The sequence below is a fragment of the Drosophila nasuta genome, chromosome 2L (assembly GCF_023558535.2).
Source record: "Drosophila nasuta strain 15112-1781.00 chromosome 2L, ASM2355853v1, whole genome shotgun sequence".
NCBI classification, from domain to species: Eukaryota; Metazoa; Arthropoda; class Insecta; order Diptera; family Drosophilidae; genus Drosophila; species Drosophila nasuta.
In genome coordinates, this window is record NC_083455.1 from 6,249,878 (window position 1) to 6,256,938 (window position 7,061).

Genomic DNA, 7,061 nt, shown 5'->3' on the forward strand with positions numbered 1-7,061 from the left:
CAACTAACCCGAATATTTGAAATTTCACGCATGTTCATTCATGCACAAGAGCACATACAGAGCACACATACTGCAAAAATATAGTACACACATACAAACATAGCTCACGCACACATCGCTCCCACTCATAGCAAACCATCCGCAGCGTAGGTCCAGAGCCAAAAATGATTTATGACCCCCAAAAAAATTAATTTAAAGTAAATTCGCATGAATGAAAAATGGCTTTTACAAACGAAAAACTACAGGGCGCCTACACGCAGCACATAAAGAGATATCGAGAGAGTAAAAAGCAAACATTTTTTAAGAGCACCCGACTGAGAGTGATAAGGTCCAGCTGAAAGCGCTCTTTCAAGCCACTTGTAGACTGCCTGCTTGCTCTTTACTCTGAGCTTTAAGCTCACTCAACTCTCTCTCTCTCTCACTCTCTGGATTGTGTTTCTCACAGTCGCTGCTGCTGCTACTGCTGCTGCTGTGACTTCCATTATGTTTATCCCTGTTTGCACTTCCAGTGGCTGTCAAACTTTTCTCGCGCACACGAAGGACACACGGGAGGCTGCTCCACAGCTCCTACTCCCAGCGACAGCTCCAGTGCTCCAGCTGCTATTTTCGTTGGTGTAAAACTCACTTCGGCTGTGCCCGACTCGGCATTTGACTTCGGCTTTGCCGAATCGGTTGGTATCCATGAATGGAGGCTGATAATGGCAGTTGCCAGCGCAGCATTTGCGCCAGGCGCACCGCACCGTGCACATGGCCGATGCTCCCCACAGGACAGCGCGGTGGCTGCCACAACTTGGTCTGGGATCTTGCAAGCATGATTTTTTGAGCAGACCAAGTCAGTGTCCTTGGTTACATTCGCCCAAACCGAAAACCCTCACACATACACACAAACACTCACACAAATATGGACAACTTTGTTTTTGCGGTGTTTCTTTTTTATTGTCTTTGCTCATTTACCTTTGTTTTGCCTCTGCTTATGTTCGTCTCTGTGTGCTCGTGTGTGCGGTCGAAGCAGGTTAATAACTATGTTACGGTGTTGACAAGACCTAGGAGGCTTATCCGTTCAAAGTTATGATACATATCAAAGTAATGATAAAAACCTTAAGGGATAAGCACACTGTAAAGTTCCGCAAAGTACAACTTCCGAAAGAAATTTCTTAATTATTTAATGGATGTGTGGTTGGAAAAGCTTTACTCCATTTAATTTTACGTCAAATTTAAAAAAGGATTTTATGAGACAAGATAATTGTTTGGTCTTCTTAGCTACTAATTTTGTAATTAGTTTTGATTCTGTATTATAATAAATTCATTTTTTATAAATTTCTTTAAAATTATATTTATATATGTATATAATTATATATTATTAAAATTTATATAATAATAATAATAATAATAATAATAATAATAATAATAATAATAATAATAATAATAATAATAATAATAATAATAATAATAATAATAATAATAATAATAATAATAATAATAATAATAATAATAATAATAATAATAATAATATTAATTAAGCTAGAAAGGGTATTTAAGCTTCGTCTTCAGTTTTAAATCTTACAGGAATTGTTGTTTTTTCTGTGTCGCGGTTTTCTCAATCGCTTCATTTTCACAACTTGCAGGAAACAAACACAGCGCAGTAAGTATAAACCGCAGTATCTTTGTGTCTATATCTACTCGAAGCATACAAGGTAACAACGATATGTACTCGGAAAGTGTTTTGTTTTTACATTACTGTTCGTCCTTTTTACACTACTGTATTTGAGTGTAAGTGAATTTCATTTAATTTGCTCGGCACTTCGGTTGTCGGCGTATTTGCTTATTTGTTTTGATTTTTTCATGTTTCCATTTCTCCTTATGTCTGTTTTCGCGTCTCTTGAAACATTTTTGCACGAACCCGCATTTCATATTGTGGACAGCTCCCTTAGACTTTCATAGCAACTTAACTTAACTCATTAAGTACCCGAGTTGTTGTGCGCCTTTGATGCATTTGACCTTTGCCTTGCACGATTTGACCGATAGCGTGACATACAAGTATTATGAGCAATTCTCAAAGTCATCAAAGTGAAGCACTCACAAGCAAATGCAGCTCAATGAACTATTGTGCACTGAAAATAGTGCCATAAAGTACAGTTTACATGATGGTATGATTATGGTATTTTCTATTTATATTTTCGAATCTCTTTTGTATATTAACAACTAAAGGCGAATTAAAGACAAAGCTTAGCTCCAAAATATCTCAAAATTGTATTACATTGACCCATTTAAAATACATGCTCAATGCGCTATTCAATGCGGTGCAGAGTTTTCAGCACTGGGCATTTGATTTCAACACTGCTCAAATATTAATTCATATCAAGGTTTCGCCATTCATTTTGTATGGCCGTCTGACGGAGCTCTGCTCAAACTCAGCTTGATGGGCCGTTTCGGTTGGTTCGTTTCACTGGGATCGTGTAATGAAATTTAAGCAGAATTGTAAACAAAGTTGTGCAATAAAATCAACAAACCGCAAATAAAGTGCAATTTAGAGCAGACTTCAACCAAAACGAAAAAAAAACGAACGACAGAAAAAAGACATCCAAGCCAAAGCAAAGAAATTTTCGTTTTATTTCAGACTTTTGCTTGGCTTTTTGTTTTTCTTTAGGTCTTTTTGTCAATATGCCGCCGCAGAAGAGGATTGCTTTCATTTTTTTTTTTTTTTTTTGGGTGGGCGTGACTGTTCTGATTTCACGAACCATTTGCGAAAGTCCTTCGCACAGAATGCAAAGCAAGAGAAACTGAACTCTAAGAATGCAAAACGATGCAGTTGCTGCAACGACGCGAAAATTACCGCAAATTGAAACAAAGTCGACGACATTTTATTGAAGTTCGCGCTACCATGGGACATCTTTTTGTGGCAGATATCCTGTCACTAGAAGATACAAATTCGACAAACGGTCGCTTCGTTGTTTCAATTTGTGCATTTCGCCTTCCAATTGCCAGCTGATAATTTATGCAAATTCCAAACAATTTGCTTCTCTTCACTTTTGCTTATTCACTTTGCCAATTGATTTCGTGACTGCCGACCGAAATCTGTGTCGAAAAGTATGTCGAGGACACTAACGCCTAAAATTAGCCCCATGGTCAGAACGATTTAAATTTAGTTAAAGTGTAAAATCACTCTTAGATAAAATAGATATAGATATAGATATAGATATAGATATAGATATAGATATAGATATAGATATAGATATAGATATAGATATAGATATAGATATAGATATAGATATAGATATAGATATAGATATAGATATAGATATAGATATAGATATAGATATAGATATAGATATAGATATAGATATAGATATAGATATAGATATAGATATAGATATAGATATAGATATAGATATAGATATAGATATAGATATAGATATAGATATAGATATAGATATAGATATAGATATAGATATAGATATAGATATAGATATAGATATAGATATAGATATAGATATAGATATAGATATAGATATAGATATAGATATAGATATAGATATAGATATAGATATAGATATAGATATAGATATAGATATAGATATAGATATAGATATAGATATAGATATAGATATAGATATAGATATAGATATAGATATAGATATAGATATAGATATAGATATAGATATAGATATAGATATAGATATAGATATAGATATAGATATAGATATAGATATAGATATAGATATAGATATAGATATAGATATAGATATAGATATAGATATAGATATAGATATAGATATAGATATAGATATAGATATAGATATAGATATAGATATAGATATAGATATAGATATAGATATAGATATAGATATAGATATAGATATAGATATAGATATAGATATAGATATAGATATAGATATATTGAATATCCTGTTGCTCTTGGCAATTAAATGCTTCACAAAGGCGTTGCTTGAATGTTTCTGAATGTTTCAGTCCTGGCCATCATCCAAAAGCTGTTGACTGCAACCCAAGCTGCCACAAAAATGCAATCCCCTCCACCTTCCTTCCACTTTCTCGACACTCGCTCTCATAAAATTGGCTGACTGCACACACACAAACACACACACGCAAACACAGATACACACAGACATGGTTTACGGTGCTTTTCGTGTTGCACGGCAATAAATCATAATGCGCCGGCTCAGTCAGAAACTCGGACTCGAGTGTTGGCAACGGCAACGGTAATGGTGCAATCGGTCATGTTATTATTTGTTGTTGTTGCTGCTGTTGTTCGTTGCTTTTGTTGTTGTTATTGTAGTTGTTGTCGTTACAGCTGCAAGCATCGACCATTGGATGCAGTTCGTTTGGCGTTGTTCCGTTGCAAGTTGACTTGTCATAAAAATTGAAATTGTTATCAACTCATCCGTGCGTTCGACGTTGAGGATTATTGCATTAAAGTTGGCTCTGTAATGGAAAATGTACAGTTACCACGCCCATTGAATGAAGCTGCCATTTATAACATGACAGCGCAGGAAACTGCACTTCTTCTCATCCACTTCTCCGCTTCCTCAGAACCTCTTTCCACGTCGCCTCCTATTGTGCTTTCATCTTACGCCATCCGATACGTGAGCTGCGGATTAAAGTCGACAAAGTGTTGAGAAACAGTTGGTCCTTGGTCCTTGATGTTTGGTTGATGATGGTCCATCCACTCTTGGTCGCTTATCAATAGCGTGCATTGAGTCGCCGCATGTTTGAGCATAAAAATTAAGCCCAGATCCTCTTATCATATTTCCCATTGAGTGAAGTGGAAAACGTTTGTCGGGAAATTTAATTAATTCCCCGCACAAGCAGGAAAGAACGAGTTCTACTGAAAAGCAATATGTGATAAGTCAGCTTATATTCTTAATTGCTTATTTATTAAAGTCAATTTAAACTAAAAATAAAAGATATTGATATGAATATAACAATTTTAATAATAATTAAATAATATATTGCAATAGAAATTCTTAAACCAAGTGCAAATGTCATAAAATTATGATATATAATAAATATAAGAAATTAATTGAACTATAATCGAAATATTTAAAATGAAGATTAAACTCCTAAATTTGACTATCCATATCTTTGAGAAACTTAAAGTTTTGAGCCTCAGGTGAAATAGTAAAAATAGATTCCACATACAAATCTTATCTAATTCAATTTTGGTTTAGATTTTCGACATGTGAAAACGGCGTGAGTTGTATCGATTATTCAATCAGTTGAATAACATGAATTCAAATGCTTTTTTATTGCTCTTTGCAAAGCTGTGGAAAACATGACTCTGATTTGTTGAAAGTTTCGTTGTCAGCAGCAATTAAAACAACGCCCAAAAAATGCACAGGAATTACTTGGGCAACAATAAAACCAAAGCAAAGCAAAGCAAAGCTGAGCGAAATGAAGCTCGGCCAAAGCTGAAAAAAAATACAAATAAGATTGTTTTAGTTTTAAGTTTTTACCACACAAAATACCCTTCTTATAATTTTGCTTTAACGAAATATTTAACATATATCATTATTTGACATGGAAATTAAATAATTAATTTAAATTAAATTAGTTGGGAAACATAATAAATATTTATTATTTTTAGTATGAAATCTTAGTAATTAAATATAAAATTGCTATGATAAAGTGAAACTTTTAATATGCTCCTAACCCATTTTAGTAGTTTACAGGGTATCACAACCCGGAAAATAGAGCAAAAAAGTGGCCAGCAAAATGAAATTAAATGCAAAAAGCGTGCGGGCGGAAAAGCGTCAGCAGCGTCAGTCGGTCAACTGGTCGTATACAGTATACGAAAAGTCAGCCAGCCATCCGGTTAGCCAGCTCTCTCTTCTTTTTGCTCAAGCTCCCTTTCCGCACTCACGTTCTCATCCTCTTAGTTGAAAGCCAGCTCTTCGACCATGTTTCGTTTTACATTCACATTCTCGTCCATTGTTCACATGCCGAATTTTTGTAGCACACCAAATAAATAAACACACACACTCATGCCAAACAATTCACATTCGCACACACATAGACGTAAAGGGACACACACACACACATGGGCAAAGTGCAGGCAAAAAGGAAACACAAACTAAACGCAGTCCTGTGTTTCCTGTAATGAAAACTTTAGAAATTTTGTTGCTGCAAGACGTCAAACAAGAAATGAAAAACTCAAATGGAAAAACAGCTTTAAGTAAGCAACTAAACAAGTTCTTGACTTAAAGATATCCATTTTTATTTAATAAAAACTTGAAATTAATTTCGTAAAGTAAATGTGTCCAAAACAAATGAGAATTAGTATATTTGAATCTTCCATAACTTTTTTTATAATCAATCACAACGAAGAATTTGTTTATAAGTATTCAAATTCAAAAATTTAAATAAATTTCTCAAAAATTAAAATAATTTGAAGTAGAAGTCGTAAATATAAGGCTTAAGGATTTACTACTTGTACACAAATTATTTTTATTTTGGACAAATTTATTTAAATATTTCAATACAAAACTAAACATTAAATATAATTAATTTAACCCACAACAAATGGAGCAATTCCTACTCAAACCACCCCATTTAATTTGTTGTAACTTAAGTATATCACAATTAAAGCTCTGCTGTTATATTTTTGCTATTGTTGTTGCAGTAAATAAACCAAAAATTCTATTAAAATTGAAAAGCCAGAGCAAAGATCCTTCAGGAACAAAAGCATGAGCAGAGTCTGCCCTTTTTCTGTTGGATTTGCCAAGGGCGCAATGGCCAGTGTTGCAATTAGAGGTTAAAGCAACATGATACAACTGGTAGTAGTTGAATGCAGAGGCGAAGCAAAGAGGAGACGTGAGTGCCCCAAAAAAAGGACAATGCGCATATTAAAAAATTCATTGAAAGCGCAAATAGTCGAGTGTAAGAACTCTGGAGCTGTTGCTGAAGCTGGCACTCTATTATAAAGCTGGAAATTAATGTGAAATGAACAGCAACAACAGCAGACAAAATTAGAGCAAAATAATGGAAACTGAGTTAGAAATGTCCAAGACGAAGCAAATAGAAAAACAGTGAAAGAAAAGTGTATA